At 42.9% G+C, this 17,561-nt stretch overlaps 1 protein-coding gene across 1 annotated transcript in view; it reads left to right on the forward strand.

Moving 5' to 3' along the window:
- Window positions 1-279: 279 nt before the first annotated feature.
- The window catches only part of LOC137597162 (protocadherin Fat 3-like), a 137,962-nt gene continuing 120,680 nt past the window's right edge, over window positions 280-17,561 (forward strand). The window contains exon 1 of the mRNA XM_068318131.1: window positions 280-379. The gene's annotated coding sequence lies outside the window, so the exon portion shown is untranslated. The remainder of the gene's footprint in view (window positions 380-17,561) is intronic.

Consider the following 17,561-nt stretch of genomic DNA (forward strand, 5'->3'; position numbering starts at 1 on the left):
TTACTTTGTCTATTCCACTCTGTTTTCTATTTTCCATTCAGTTGAAATGCACAAAATTAAAAATGTGTCTACCATCCCTCTGTTACATTTGGTCCTGATCAAGTAAGGTATTAAAAGAGTGATTTATTAATTTATTTATTAATTAATGTCGAGTGAGAATTAATTAATGTCGAGTGTGTCAAGTCCACCGTAGGTCGTGCGAGCACATTTTGCGCGACCACGATCATCGTGAACGCGCGGACCGAGCCGTAACAGCCGCGCCAGTCTAGTGCGGAGACTGCGGAGCGGGCGGTAAACGTTTGGATTTAGTTGCTTTTCTTCTCTGGATCGAACTTAACCGGCCGGGCCTTTCAACTAGGATTTTGTGCAGCATGTGTGGGTGAGTAGCTCGGCTGAAACCGCAGTTTTATGTGCGATAAGGTGCAAAGTTAGAGATGTGCGGCAAAAAAGGCGAGGGACGTGCTTCGTCAGCCGATTATGCGTTGTCTTTTTTCTCATCAAACGCAACGTGGGGCAACGTGGGTGACCTTAAATATGTAGCATCCCCGCTGGTAAAATACTAGGCCTCTGATTGTGATGCGCTGCAACTGCAAGGTTCCCGTGGTGTCAGAGAGAGAGGAGGGAAAACAGTTGAACGTTGATGCAGCAGGCTGCAGGATCCAGCCTCCACTGCATGTGGCAACCAGGAGTCCTTATGAGGGCTGCAGCCATTCGGACCTTATTCCAATGCAGTTTACATTATTTATTGCACATTTACAGTGTGCATAATCGTGTGGCGTTTGATATCTTGTATTTGGATGCAGATGTTGACCATTAGTTCTATCATTAATTGAATATGGTGAATAGCTGTCTAATCTGTCATGCTTCATATACATGGTACAACAACTTCAGCTTGTGTTTTTGGACTAAAAGACTTAAAACACAGGCCTGCCCTGCTCATCTATACGTCGTATAGTACGTACATCTGGTCTTAAGTTTCCTCTTGATATTCACTGAAAAATGTCCATGTTCACAGTAAGTGTGGGCATGTATGTGTCTATAAAAAGGAGGCTACTTCCTAAAAGTTACCTCCATTCTTGAAGATAGAGGTCCAGTCATTTAATTTTGAGTGTTCTGCAGTAGCAGAAGGTTGTAGAAGTGACAGTTTGAATTGAAGTGGATATTTGTTTAGTTCCTATCAGTGTGACTACATGGCCAGAAATCACTATGGACAGGCACGTAGCCATATACTTCATATGTGATTAATGAACACCCCCCCTACACTTCCAAAGCTGGCATGAAGCCAAACAACCACATGGCAGCCTTTTTATTTTCTGGTTGTGTTTTAGCTCATTTCCTTCATCCTACTCATCATCCCTTATGTCTCCGCCTCCTTTAGCAACACTTTACTTTTTACCTGCGCAAAGTGATTTCGACTCTCCCAGTGCCATGTAAATTGTAAGAGCATTTTGAATCTCTTTATCCATTTTTAAAAAAAAATTCAATTTGTACATTTCGGGGATACTTGTAAATTAAGAGCACACTGTAGTTTTTTGAACAAACACATGCATATATGTTAGTATGTACATGCCCTTGTAACACACACAAACACACACAGGGGGGCCTGTACGCATGCAGGGGGAGGTAGAGTGGCGGGCAGCTCCTACATCGTGCGCCCGAAATGAGCAACTTGTAAAGGTGTATTTGCATTTCTTCCTATTAATGCCCGTAATTGTACCTGGTGATTACAATGAAAAAAAATTATCCATATGCTTGGTGGAGCAGTGGGTAGAGCTGTTGCGGCACAGCAAGAGGATTAAGGGTTGGATTTCGGTCTGTACAGAGTTTATATATTCTCCCTGTGTTTATGTGGGTTCTCTCCGGGTTCTCCGGCTTCTCCACATCTTCAAAAACATGCAATTCAAATGAGTTGGTATTGCAAATTTCCTGTAGATGTGTGTCTGTGTGTGTACGTGTCTGAATGGTTGTTTGCCTTTGCGTGGCCCCTATTTCGACACTGTTCACCCTAAAATTTTCTTTATGCTAGCAACCTGCCATGTGCTTTTCAAGGAATTTACAATCACAAACACTGCAAAAAAAAAAAAAGATCAGGAATTGGGTAATGTACCTAGGACTGTTTCAGGGACAGATTGATACATCACTGCAAACATGACCAGATTCTTATATCAGTCTCTTGCACAATTATTCCCTAAAACATGATCCAAGATTCTTGGGCTCCTCCACTTGGGAGACATTTACTGCTGTTGCAAGTTTTCAATACTTGCTAATAAACATGTACACTGAACTATTTCTTATGATTTAATGACTATTTTAAAAATAAAAATTCCTTGCACATGCTTAGTAGGCACATTTTTGCCACCCTCTTGCAGTACTGCTTCCTTACTACCAGGTGCTAATACGAACAATGGGAAAACATTTTTATGGAAACAACAGGCATTCATATATTTGATTTTCTTTCATAAATCAGTGACAAAATATTTGAAAATTCATGTTCATTGTCTTTGCATATTGTGAAAATAGAAGGTTTTTTTAATATCTTATCTTGAATATCTTGAATAAGTAGATTTAGGGTAGGCTAAACACATGTATGTGAAGTATTTAGGTATTTGCTCATTTGCTGGCCCAATCTAAATCCGAAACAACCTAAATGGAAACAATAATTACAGCTGATCATTTTTATGTTCACATTATGTATGAAAATGCTTTACGTTTGAATGATCATATGATCACTGTCACACGCGTCAGATAGATTACATTTGTATCCTTACAAAAAGACTGCATATGTAAGTACTACTTGATCATGCATGTTATACACTATCTTCCATTTAATACAGTTCTAGAAGACAATAAAGATAAGATAAGATAACCTTTATTTGTCCCACAGTGGGGAAAAATAAGCCTTGTTTTTCTAATGTTTGTGGGAGGGGGGTATTTGAGGGGATGATCCAGATGATTCTTGCTATTATAAGATATTGCTGTGCTGTACATGTATGACTCATTCTAGTCATCTCACTCTGGTTATGATGGCAAGATTCCAAATACAATGTAGGATTTGTTTGCTCATTCCTCCACTTAAATGAAGCCTTATTTTGTTGACTTAATTCAATCTACAAATTAGACCCTTGTTTTTCTTGTCGCAGCATCAGTGACCCCAAACATGTGTAGCTGGGCTTACACTAGGAGCTATTATGACCAAGCCACTGTGGCTCAGTGTAAAAGAATTGTGCAAGCCACAAAAAGCAACACTCTGTGTCCAAGAAAGTGGCGCACTGGCGGTCGACCAACGCTCGTCGCAGGGGGGGGGGGTCCGGGGGGCCTCCCCCGGGAAATTTTTTAGAAAATGGGGTTGTTTTCCTGCATTCTGAGGACAAAATCTTCTGTTTAGTTTACCTACAAAAATACACTAAAGTCAACGGTTCAAGCTGAACTATCTTTATTTCTGACTTACTTTATGCAGGTCAGGTATGATTGTGAGATTCAACAATTGAAAACTTCCATTCACTATGTGAAGATACAGTCATACAAAATATTACTCAATGTTTACTTGTAAGTTTTACTTAGACTAGAAGACATTTCAACTTTGACCACCACCAACACCATTGGTATGCTATAGTTTATTTTATTTTATTTTTTTTAATTCAATAACATGATTTTTCATTTCAATTTAAAAGGAATGAAAAATAGCAAGCAAGGTGAATACATATTTACATGCATCGCTGGTTATTACTGCTGGTCATAGGGAACAAAAGTCTAAGACTACAAACAAGTATTGATGATATCTTTGATTTACCTTCTGATCGGTCTGTCACCACTCCTCCCCCCTCTCAGCATTCACCATTTGTTTATTGATGAGGACTTTCACACAAACTCTACTATGAAACACTGGATTCTTTCGATCGATCGTCCTCACCTTGTTGTACACCAATTCGCGGGTTCAGCTTGTAAAAAAACTATATTTTTGTTTTTCATTGGACAAAAGGAGGTCATGACCCAATCGCATATTTAATGATCGGGAGCGTTCAGGTCACTTTGGCTATTTCCGTCGACATGCTTCGGCTAAATTCTGTCGGCATGCGGTAATAGCGGCGCTAGCGCCTTTCGCTAGCAGAAGTAGCAGCGCTAGCGCTGCTCGCTAAAGGAAATAGCGGCGCTCGCTAGCGAAAGTAGTGGCGCTCGCTAGCGAAAGTAGCGGCGCTAGCGCCGTTCGCTAGCAAAAATAGCCTAACGGAAATAGCGAGCGCCGCTCGCTAGCATAAATAGCGAGCGCCGCTAGCGAGCGAAAAATTTGTAAGTTTTAGCCTTTTTTCCGTAAAAGTGAGAATGCCACTGTGGCTACACAGTCTAAAAACCTTGTAGCCAATCTGGAATTTACTTCGCCTTTGGCGAAGTGCCGAATGGCTAGCGCAAGCCCAGTATAGTACGTGGTTGTGAATGATTTACTCACATTTTATCAGAATTCATCATAACATCAGATTCTTTTGTGTGCAGTTGCATGCAGCTTATCTAGATTACCGATGAAGAAAATTCAGACAAGCTGCTGAATTACTGCTGCCTGCACTGGCTTATCTCTGCCAAGCACAGTGACCTCCACATGGAAGAGGACCAAGGGTATATTAGATCGAGGACCTGCCCCTCCTTGCCCCCCGCCCCCCCACCCCCGTGTGATTTCCAACCCCACCTCCTTCTTTACCCTCCCTTGCTTTCTCTTCATCTGTGGGGTCCTGAGAGTTTTATGAATGTCTGTTCATGCTGAATGCCAACACTCTGCAGCCTCCACTGTGTGTGAGAAAAAAATAAGGGAGAGAGGGAGATGAGGAAATGGTTCCCCCTCATCATCCATGCTGGAGGTTGCCTATTACTGGGGATTCTTCTTCACTGCTTATGCAATTTGCTGGTGCATGGGGTGAATGTGAACGGGCCTGCTTTGTTCTCAGCGACCACTGGAATGCTATTGAATAGTGTTTGTGTTCGGCCTGATGCCCAGCAGTATTTCCTGTCTTCGTTGTTCTCATGTGTGTAAGGCGTTCTTTAGCTCTTGTCCGTGTGTGTTACAGCCTGATCTCATCACCACTCTACCTCTCTGCTCACTAGTCAGTACAGACTGACTACAGATTTGCACTATGACAGCCTATTTTAGTTATTAAAAGTCCAATGTTTTACTTGTTTTAGCAGTGATCCAAAAATATGTCCAACATATAAAAACACCACTTGGCTCATGGATTACAGAAAGCCTGTATTTCAGACCACTGGTCAGACATGTCTGTCTGTGACTTCAAATACAAATCAGTTTAGGTTAGCCGCATCCCTTTACACTCTTGGATGTGTCTTGGATTTACTGATACTGTGGTCCATATATGTATGAATGTAGGCAGTTTTCTTCATCCAGTCTCAGTCATCCTGGATGAGGTAAATCAAGAAGAGTACAGAAGAATCAAAAGGGCTTCCTTTAGTTTGGTTAAAAATGTTTAATTTTGAAACGATTTTGGGGTTCTGGAGATGAAATAGATTGGACATCATTTAGCTTGTTTTTTTTCCAAATCTCTCAGCGGGTACAGTCATTCTTTATGTCAACATTGTCATAAGCATTTTCTTAAAATACATGCAGTTTTGTCTTGCAGGAGATAGATATTTTCTGAGAGTATTATGTTCTGAGGTTGCACAGTTGGTAGTGCTGTTGCCTCACAGCAAGAAGGTTCTGGGTTCAATTTCTTTCTGTGCAGAGTTTGTATGTTCTTCCCGTGTCTCCTGCTTCCTCCTTCCTTCAAAAACATGCAGTTTAGGTGAATTGGTCAGATCAACTTGTCCATAGGTAAGGATGTGTGTGTGTGTGTTTGTATGTCATGTGGCCCCAACATCAGCTGGTGTCTTACTTGGGGTTTACCATGCCTTTTTCTTGTAGCCAGCTGGGGAGGCCTCCAGCAGACCCATGATCCACAAGGAGGATAAGCAAGCAAACGGATGGACGGATGTGTGACCTGTACCTTTCCTTTTTTAAAAAACGAACCTAAAAATGTTTTATTTGGAGGTAATCCCGTTGACTCATGACCGAGGGTGTGATCAGATGGTGAAAATGAGACCCCCCCCCCCCCGTTTTTAAGTGAATGTTACAATTTTGATGGTTGAAATGCAAATAAAAATGCAGATTTCTTTTACTTTGACACAGGAAGTTGGTGTAGCTCCACTATTTATCAACCAATCTTCACCAAACTTCACGAGAGTTTGAACACATCCACTTGTCAATTTTAGTTACATTGAAAGCTCCACTTACTGAGTCCAGATTTACTGTTACTATTCCAGTAATGGTAGTTATCAACTTTCATTATGACAACATGTAATTAATGGTTGAGTATGGAAATCAGGGTAGTGGCTCCCTGAATCAGTGCAGTTTTTGTCCCAAGAGTTTCAAGAAAATCACTCACTCACTCTCTCACTCGCTCACTCACTCACTCACTCACTCACTCACTCACTCACTCACTCACTCACTCACTCACTCACTCACTCACTCACTCACTCACTCACTCACTCACTCACTCACTCACTCACTCACTCACTCTTTCCACCTTTTTTTCTGTCTCTGGCTATAAATGGAATTCAGGGGGAGAGGGTATGGATGTTACCATGGCAGCAGGTATCAGGGACCCTTTTGCCAGTGCCAATTGCCTAACAATCCAACATCCAGGTATCCCTCTGACTGTGATGATGTCACATTTTAGAAATCAACTGGAATTTCTGAAAACATCTACAAAACATAAGAATTCTATAAGTGTCTCGATTTTACTATAGTGAGCACGAACAGTATGAACTGTACTTCTCCAGGAGCATAGAAGTAACCTCACAAACCTGCCAACCTTATAAACATCTTAAAGAACAGCAGGTTTGACAAACTTATAGTATCAAGATTATTATTTTTTTAATGTGGTTAAGCAGTATACTTAAAAAATGAAATTGTAATTAAGAGAAATGAACATTTATGAGCATAGCATTCATACGTTTAAAATAATACACAACATTATTCCAGGGATTGGAATTTGAATTTATTATTTATAAGTAATCAATCAGTCCATTCATGCTGCTGTTGTAGGATACATTGTAAGCTTCACAGAATTTGAAAGTTTGAAATGAAATGTCCTGCTATTTTTACTTTAGCAACTGATAAAGCATCAGATCTAACATATTTCTAGTTTTCTTTTGGCAATTATGACTGTTGTTGATAATGGTATTTATTTAGTGTCCTGACTGGCTTGTAGTCCAGTCAGAATTTTGGTTGAAATGGCAGCATATTTCACTTTTAGGCCTGAATTGTTATTCCTTAATGTCCCTTTCTGTTCCAAACGCGCGCGCGCGCGCGCGCACACACACACACACACACACACACACACACACACACACACACACACACACACACACACACACACACACACACACACACACACACACACACACACACACACACACACACACACACAACCTCGGGTGGTTGGTCAGTTTTTCATTTAGTATATTTCCTCTACACTTAATCTAGCAGCAAGAGGGCACAAGCTGGTGGCTTATTGTGCCGGTCCCATGACTGTATCTTCACATAGTGAATCTCACATTTATTCCTGCATAAAGTAGGACAGAAATAAAGATAGTTCAGCTTGAACTGTTGACTTTAGTGTATTTTTGTAGGTAAACTGAACAGAAGATTTTGCCCTCAGAATGCACCAGAATGCAGGAAAACAACCCCATTTTCTAAAGCTAGTTTGGGCGCCAGTGACGTACGATGCCCACGTGACCAGTGAACGCGGAAGCTGCTGCGGCGCAGATTTTAAGCTTTTTTGACCAAACGGATGATGCTACACATATAAAATTTGTTTTTTCTTCTATTTTTCATAATGATGAATAACATATATGTCACTTAAAATTAACTTTACTGTCCCTTTAACAGAGTGTAAATTGGACTCTGGACTTGCACTAGGAGGTAGTATGACTAAGCCACTGCGGCTCAGTGTAAAAGAATTGAGCAAGCCACAAAAAGCCACACTCTGTGTCCAAGACAGTGGTGCAGCGCGCGGATGACCGACGCTCGTTGCAGGGGTTGTTGGGGGGGTCCGGGGGGCCTTTTTAGAAAATGGGGTTGTTTTCCTGCATTCTGGTTTAATCAGTGATTTGCAGCATTACAGAACATAATTTCGTGAACGACTCAGTTTTGTAGTTCCAGAATCTCCAGAATTGCCTCCATCCAACGGATGCGTCCTCTTGCAACAGAGCAACAGGCGCTTCTCCGGTCCTGAACCCGGTCCTGATTTCACCCCTTACCAGAAAAACCTGCCCTGCAGACAGGCCATACATAATATTACACATAATAAGGCTGAACAAACCCAAACAGGAACAAAATTGTTTGGATTAAAGATAATAACTACAGTATTCACATCGCTATTAGCAGCATTAGCGCTACCCAAACAGGAACAAAATTGTTTGGATTAATGATAATAACTACAGTATTCACATCGCTATTAGCAGCATTAGCGCTAATTAGCGCGGCTTTCAATTCCCGTCTAATCTATATGAACTCGTATAAAAGCACATATATGTGTACCGACAAGCAGCAGACCTCCTCCACTCACCACTGAATGGCTGCAGCGCTGCTGCGGAATCGTCCTGTTTCTCTCTTCCAACCTGACACGGTCAGGCAGACAGCCAGCACAGAGTGGTAGTGCCGCTGAGGCAAGTAGTAGACCGGGTAGACCCGCCCTCAGGTGGCCAAGATACCGGGAGTCTCATCCGATTGGTCAGGACTCATATCACATCACTCATCACCCGCTCACTGTGCTGCCAACCAATCACCACTGCTTTCTAAAGCCGGGGCAACAATCCCCTAGGACCCCACAGTACATCTGAGCTGTCCTAGAAGGTGCCTGACAAAAATTTTAAACAACACGATAACGATGATAAGTATTATTTGTTATTTTGTGATTAATCTCCAGGGGGCCACCAGGGAGGCACTAAAGGGCCGCATGCGGCCCCGGGGCCGCGGGCTGCCGTCCCCTGCTCTAGACCCACGAGGATAAAAGTCGTATGGATGTAAAAATTACATTACTGTACTCCATTGTGTAATTTATTTTTTATGTTTAAATAATGTAATAGTTTCTGCTAAATTTTAGGGAATAGTACTTTTGTATGAAGGGTGGAAATGAAATTTAAATGATGTCAAATGGCAATTATAGAGTGAAATTGAATAAATAACAACTTACAAACAATTCAGGTTACCACCAACCTCTCGGAACTAATTGTGTTCACAGGTTGAGAAATACCTGTACGCACACACGTATGCGCGCACACACACACACACAAGACTTCTCTAGACTTCTCGTGAGGGCCAGATTTGATTATCGACAGTACCTGACAACAATATTTAAAATAAAAATGCAAAAATTCTGTTATTTTATTATTTCATTTATATGCAACAAACAATGAAGTTACCAAATGTAAGCATTTAGATGAACACAGTGCACAGTTATCTAACAGCGTTATCCTAAAGTTTAGGATAACGCTGTTTAGGGCCAAAACAGATCACAGAAACTTCGTGAAATATAAAAGCGCGCCCTCGTTATTTGTGGTTAATGCGTTCCAGGAACGACACAGGATTAATGAATTTCGCAATAGAGTGATAAACTATTTTTCTTATTACTGACGGTAATTTAAATGTTTATGACCCTCCCCATACTGATATTAAACAATATTAAACCAACTTCTATCTGTATTACCTTTTCCCATACTCCTATCGACTGTTTAAAGCACTTTTGTGTCTCACGTAAGTCTGACTCTCACGGAACCGAGCGCACTTCCGGATGCCATCAGCCAATAGAATGTGCGTTCGGTATCACATGACATACCAAAATACCAAAAACTCGCAATGAGGTGAACTGGCGAGCTTTGATGTGCAAATGCGAGAGGGTGCACTGTATATAAATAAAAAACTGTAAGATGACAAACATGTTGCTCTGATAATAAAACCACAAATAAGTCACTAACAGTGAACTGAAGAGTGAAATTCCTAAAGTCTCCTAAAATGCCTTGAAGGTGAAAGTCCCTTAGACTTGATCCCAAGCAGTTCTTGTTCAAGTTCATAACAGAAAAAGTCTGATCACACAACTATGTGAAACCAAACAAGCATTACATTTTCTTCGTAAATCTGCAGCTACCTGGAAACTTGCATTTCCAGTTGCCTTATAAACAATGTGAGAGAACTACAGGTGCTGAGTCCATATCAGGGATGTACAAACCATTTCTACTGAAGGCCACATGTAGAAAATTAGTTAACAGCTGGTCTGCAATGAAATTACATTAACAACAGCAGCTCGTAAATCAACCACGCATATTTTCTGCGCTCAGTTGTATCTTAAATTTTTTCGATTCTGCCATTTTTGGTAATCTCTTGCAACATTGTAACACACACACTACACACAGACAGACACAGGTACACACAGACAGACACAGACATACAGACACAGACACACACAGACACAGATACACACACACAAACACACAGACACACACGCACGCACACACACACACAAGAGACAGACAGAGACAGACAGACAGAGACAGACAGACAGAGACAGAGACAGAGACAGACAGACAGAGACAGAGACAGACAGACAGAGACAGAGACAGACAGACAGAGACAGACACACACAGACAGAGACAGACACACACGGACAGACAGACACACACGGAGAGGCAGACACACACGGACAGACACACACGGACAGACAGAGCGAGACGGACAGAGACAGACGGACAGAGACAGACACACACAGACAGACACACACAGACAGACAGGCAGACAGACACAGAGACAGACGGAGACAGACGGACACAGACTGTTGTTTGTGTGCAATAAACGGACAGGATACGTGAGGCATGTCAGTGCACAAACTGTATTCAGAACTCGCGCCCGAGAGCACCAAATGCACTTCCTCCTTTTTCTGTTGGGCTGTACCATTTACGTTTAAACACTGGGGGGGGAGCTTAACCTATAGAACTGTCCCATAACATCTCCCCTTTTTTTAAAACAGGAGTTTAACATAGCCCATAGTGCAGCTGATAATTTAACTGTATTGCAACATGAATTCAAGTGAAATAAATTCCAAACACAATACATCCGTTTTTCTTTTCTTTCCTTTTTTTAAAAATTTATTTTAAACAACACCCCATATCAATACCAGCCTATAGATTCAGTCTGTTTGGCACCTTCACCAGCCTGCCGCTGGCCGTCCTGTGCCCCGGTGTGGGCGAGGAATCACCCATGGGTTGGTGATGAGCACTCCGCCTTGGTGGCCTGGTTTTCTGGGCACTAGTGCCACAGTCCACAACCTTATCCACTGCTTCTCCAAGTGAACCACTGGGTTGCTCGATAGACGGGCTGCTTTGTTGCCAACCGTGCTGCTCAGAGTGGCACCCTAGTCCTCCCACCTCTGCTGGTCGCAGGTCAACTCGGTTCCGCCGGTAGTATGTCCCTTCAGCATCCACCAGGTATGATCTGGTAGGTGTGTTCCTCCACTGCAAAATAGCCAGCCACGGGTCGTTGCCTGCACAGGCCGCCTTCTTACACAGGTTCTTTACTATTTTCACAGCTGACTCTGCTTTCCCATTAGATTTCGGATGTCTGGGTGAGGACTTAACATGTTCAAAGTCCCATTCTTTTGAAAACTGCCTGAATGTTTCACAGTCAAACTGGGGCCCACAGTCTGTTATCACCTGGTCAGGCTGCCCATGCCTTGCAAACTGGGCCTTGCATCGCCGCACTGTGGTCTCTGCAGAAAGGTCTGGGAGCAATTCAATTTCCCGGAAATCTGAGTAATGATCTACAATTAGCAGAAAGTCTTTGCCTGCCTGTCTGAACAAGTCCATACTCACAATCTACCATGGCCGCGTAGGGAATGCATGTGACATCATTGTTTCACGCTGCTGCTCATGTGAGTATTCATTGCACGCTGAACACTGGCTCACGTAGTCCTTCAGCTCCCTGTGCATGTTCGGCCAATACAGCGTGTCTCTAGCCTGTCCATAGCAGGCATCTCCTCCTATGTGACTGCCATGAATGCGTTTCAACATTTCTGCGCGCAGCGATTTTGAGACTATGACTCGCTGGCTCTTGAAGAGCACTCCATCTTGTGCGTTGATCTCATACCTGATTGACCAGTATTCCCTGATGGCCAGAGGGGTATCCTCCCGGCGATCTGACCATCCCTGGAGCACTGCCACCTTCAGCAATTGAAGAGCTTCATCTCCCTCGGTGTGTTGTCTGATCTGACTTAAACGCTGGCTGGTAACGTTCAGGTAGTCAGCCTGGTTTTTCTGTTCTGTATCCTCCTGCGCCCTCTGCAGGCTGCAGATGCTGTGTTTTGTGTATCTAGTGTCAGTCCTCTGTGGTGGAACCGTGGCTCTGCTCAACGTGTCACTGATGTGCATGTCTGGCCCTGGCTTGTATACTACCCTGAGGTTGTAATTCTGGAGCGTGAGCAGCATGCTCTGGAGACTCTTGGGGGCGGTGAGGAGGGGCTTGCTGAAGATTGAAGTAAGAGGCTGATGATCGGTTTCTGCTGTGATCTCCCCCCTCCCGTACAGATAATAGTAGAACCTCTGGCATGCAAACACAATACTCAGGCACTCTTTTTCGATTTGAGTATAATTCTGTTTCAGTCTGCGTTATTGCCTGTGATGCGTACCCTATTGGCTGACCCTCATGTAGCAGGCAGCAGCCCAGCCCTTTCTGACTCGCATCACTCTGGATGGTGACTGGCTTGGTCACATCGTAGTATTTCAGGGTCGGGGCCGCAGTGACCAGACGCTTGATCTCTTCAACTGCAGTGTCATGCTTTGGTAGCCAATGCCATGGTACGTCCTTATCCAGCAGCCTACGTAGTGGCTCACACACTCATGAGAGGGGTGTTGTGAACCTCGCGAGTTAGGTCACGAACCCTATTAGTCTCTGCACTGCTTTTGTGTCTGTGGGGTGGGGCATCTCCTGCACTGCCCGTACTTTCTCAGGGTCCACCCTGAGCCCCTCTGCTGACAAAATGTGTCCATGAAATTTGACCTCCCTGACCCTAAACTGTAGTTTCTTCAGGCTTAGTCTAAGCTTGACCTCTCTACACTTGTCCATAAGTTCTATCAGATTTCTGTCATGGTCTTTTGTGGCTTCTTCATCTGTGTCTCCACACCCAACCACCAGTATGTCATCTGCGATGGGTTCTATCCCCCTGAGCCCTGCCAGAATCTCATGCTGTTTTTCGCTGGTATATCTCTGGGGCCACTGACACCCAAAGGGCAGCTTTAACCAGCGCTTCCTGCCCCAGGGCGTCCAAAATGTGGTTGTGTAACTGCTTTCCTCGTCTAGTTTACACTGTAAGAAAGCATCACGTGCATCCACAAGGGTGAAAACACGGGCCTTGGCCAGTTTGTATAGAACATCCTCCAGTGTTGGCATTACGTAGTGAGACCTCTTCAAAGCTAGATTTAGTGACTTGGGGTCTATGCAAATCCTTAGTTTCTCTGGCTGCCTGACTATAACCATGTTGCTAATCCACTCGGTTGGCTCGGATACTGAGGCTAGGTGTCCATCTCGCTCATGTTTGTCTAATTGAGCCTTTACTGTCTCTCTGAGAGCCACAGGAACATTGCGTGGAGAAGCCTGCACTGGAGCTTGAAAGCGGAGGACCGAATCCCGTAGTTGTAGGGACCCTCGTTGTCCTCCTGCGCATTCGTTGTTTCTTGGTTGTGGACAATTTCTGTACGAAGTTAAATAAACAGAACACCACTGTCAAATTGCAAGAAGCTTCAACGTTTATTGAATAAACAGAATATTCCAGGCACTTTGTCTAACAGAAGATTACTTCCAGCAGAGTGAAAAGAAGTATTAAAACATACAAGCTTTTATACACATCAGAAGGTGTGGTTGACACAGTTGCACATCAGATGTTTAATCATAAAGAAATTCCATTCCGTTACAAGTTCTTCTTTTGACTGCACAAGCTGTTCGGACAGTTTGACTGCACTCTTTATCAGCAGTTATGTCCACGTATATTTGCAACAACCGTCTGCAGCGGTTCCTATTGTCCTTGACATGAACTGCTCAGCTCCTCCCGTAACAGATAGTCATAAAGTGTCTTTAAATTAACTTTTGTCAGCAGATTAATAATACAGTAAAACATCTAATACACTCAACAAGCTACATCTTTGTCTAACTCAAAATGAACCTCCCCTGGCAGTGATTGAACTGGCGCATTGAAAACATCGTCATAAGTACTGACCAGAAACAACCCTTGAAAGGAATAACAAAATGAACATTAACAAAATTTGGACTCTTCTCAAGAATTGACAAAGAGGTGTGTAAAGATGCATGCCTATTGGACTAAATAGACGGATTAAAACAACAATGTACCAGAATAAAATAATTGAAATTGATTTGTGACATGCAATGTATGAATTGGTTGACAATGCTGGGCTTGCACTAGGAGCTAGTATGACTAAGCCACTGTGGCTCAGTGTAAAATAATTGAGCAAGCCACAAAAAGCCATACTCTGTGTCAAAGACAGTGGCGCACGGGCGGACGACAAACGCTCGTCGCGGGAGGGGCGTGGGGGGGTCCGGCGGGCCTCCCCCGGGAAATTTTTTAGAAAATGGGGTTTTCGTGCATTCTGAGGGCAAAATCTTCTGTTCAGTTTACCTACAGAAATACACCAAAGTCAACAGTTCAAGCTGAACTATCTTTATTTCTGTCCTACTTTATGCAGGTATGAATGTGATATTCAACAATTGAAAACTTCCATTCACTATGTGAAGATACAGTCATACAAAATATTACTCAATGTTTACTTGTAAGTTTTACTTAGACTAGAAGACATTTCAACTTTGACAACCACCAACACCATTGGTATGCCATCGTTTGTTTTATTTTATTTTTTTTAATTCAATAACATGATTTTTCAATTCAATTTAAAAATGCATGAAAAATAGCAAGCAAGGTGAATACATATTTACATGCATCGCTGGTTATTCCTGCCGGTCATAGGGAACAAAAGTCTAAGACTACAAACAAGTATTGATAATATCTTTCATTGACCTTCTGATCGGTCTGTCACCACTCCTCCCCCCTCTCAGCATTCACCATTTGTTTATTAATAAGGACTTTAACACAAACTCTACTATAAAACACTGGATTCTTTTGATCTATCGTCCTCACCTTGTTTTATACCAATTCGCGGGGTCAGCTTGTAAAAAAACAATATTTTTGTTTTTCATTGGACGAAAGGCGGTCATGACCCGAGTGCATATTTAATGATCGGGAGCGTTCGGCCCATCAGTAGTGGGCTGGGCTATTGATCTCACAGTGTGACTGAACAGCGTGTGTGCGGCGTGGTGACTGAAGAGAGCGCGGGAGCCTCAGAGCGTGAGTACTGTGGCTGGAGGGAATGCCCGCGTTACCCGGACATTGTGGTCGTAAAGTCGGTTGGTCGTAAGTTGCATAGGTCGTAAATCGACGACTACCTGTATAGGTGATAGTTAATCCCGCTACCGATGCTAACGCTCTAGCCCGTCAATGAGATTTTCCATATTATGTTAGCAATGAGCTAACACCGCCATTCGTTATTGTTGGACTGTGTGGAGTTAATAATAACTCTAGTATATATTAATATGTCTTGTATTTACAAATGTATAAGGATCAGGGCCTGACATGCTGTTTTAGTATGTTTTATTTCAGTTTCACAGATCTTCTCAGTCAAATGACCTGTCTATCACTTTTGATATTGGTTACTTTTCAAGAGTAAACAATGACCAGATTATAATCACATAATCTGGTCATAAAAACATTTGTCCAATGCATCCAGTAAATCCAGACATGAATTAATTATCCATTAAACCTTGGGAATTCTGAATAATTACTATGGGGTGTCTGAAAATGATCTTACCTTCAAATCTCTTTCAAAATCATCCAGGGTTAAGTGCTCATGGCAGATTCTTGGATCTTTGGTCTTTTTGACCCTGTTACTACTTGCTTTCCATTGCTCTCCAAGCTTTCTAGAATGTATTCTGAAGAAAGATAGGTTCTTATCTTTGTGTCTCCTGTGGTGTTGGAAAAACTATTCACCTCACAGATAACCATGACTTATTGCTTCAGTAATCGTATTGCTGGGCTTGCACTGGGAGGTAGAATGACTAAGCCACTGTGGCTCAGTGCAAAAGAATTGAGTAAGCCACAAAAAGCCACATTGTGACCAAGACAGCGGGGCTGTGCGCCGCACCGTCGAGCAATAGAACCCCGGAAATTTTTTAGGAAATGGGGTTGTTTTCCTGCATTCTGGTGCATTCTGAGGGTAAAATCTTCCATTCAGTCTACCTACAAAAATGCACTAAAGTCAACAGTTCAAGCTTAACTATCATTATTTCTATCCTACTCTGGGCTCGCACTAGGAGGTAGTATGACTAAGCCACTGTGGCTCAGTGTAAAATAATTGAGTAAGCCACATTCTGTGTCCAAGACAGCGGCTTGCTATAATAGCAAGTAAAACCTACAAGTAAACCGAGTAATACCAAGAATCAAATTTATTAAAATCAAAGTGTCTAAGCAGGCCTTGAAATTAACTTTTGTTCTTGGTACCACTGCTGCTCCCAAATGTAGAAGTTAGTAGCACCAGAAAAGACTTTAGGAGCACCTACCCAAAAGCAGGGCGTACGGACAGTATATGTAACATGGCATGTATTTTATTCACAGAACCGTCAACACTTTTGTAAACATGTTTGTAACATTAGTTGGGTCTCGTGGCTCTCAGTCCCTCTCTCATCCACCTTTTCATTGAAGGCCCAGCAACAAAGTTCTCCTCAGGAGGACCCTCTACACCAGGGGTATTCTATTGACAGTCACAGAGATACGATTAGAAAAATTTCCTCCTCGTAAAAATTCCGATTCTGTGTCTGTCTGATTCTGTGTCTGTCTGTGTGTGTGTGTGTGTGTGTCTGTCTGCGTCTGTCTGTCTGTCTGTGTCTTTCTGTCTGTGTCTGTCTTTGTCTGTCTGTGTCTGTCTGTGTCTGTCTGAGTCTGTGTCTGTCTGAGTCTGTGTCTGTCTGTCTGTGTCTGTCTGTGTCTGTCTGTCTGTGTCTGTCTGTCTGTGTCTGTCTGTGTCTGTCTGTGTCTGTCTGTGTCTGTCTGTTTGTGTCTGTCTGTGTGTGTCTGTCTGTGTGTGTCTGTCTCTGTCCGTCTGTCTCGCTCTGTCTGTCTGTGTTTGTGTGTCTGTGTGTGTCTGTCTGTCTGTCTGTGTATGATTGTGTGTGTCTGTCTGTCTCTGTCTGTCTCTGTCTGTGTGTGTCTGTGTCTGTGTCTGTCTGTGTCTGTCTGTCTCTTGTGTGCGTGTGTGCGTGCGTGTGTGTGTGCGTATGTGTGTCTGTGTGTTTGTGTGTGTGTCTGTGTGTATCTGTGTGTGTGTCTGTGTGTCTGTGTCTGAGTGTGTCTGTGTGTACCTGTGTCTGTCTGTCTGTGTGTACCTGTGTCTGTGTCTGTGTTTATCTGTGTCTGTGT

This window comes from Antennarius striatus, chromosome 6 (genome assembly GCF_040054535.1).
Source record: "Antennarius striatus isolate MH-2024 chromosome 6, ASM4005453v1, whole genome shotgun sequence".
NCBI lineage: Eukaryota > Metazoa > Chordata > Actinopteri > Lophiiformes > Antennariidae > Antennarius > Antennarius striatus.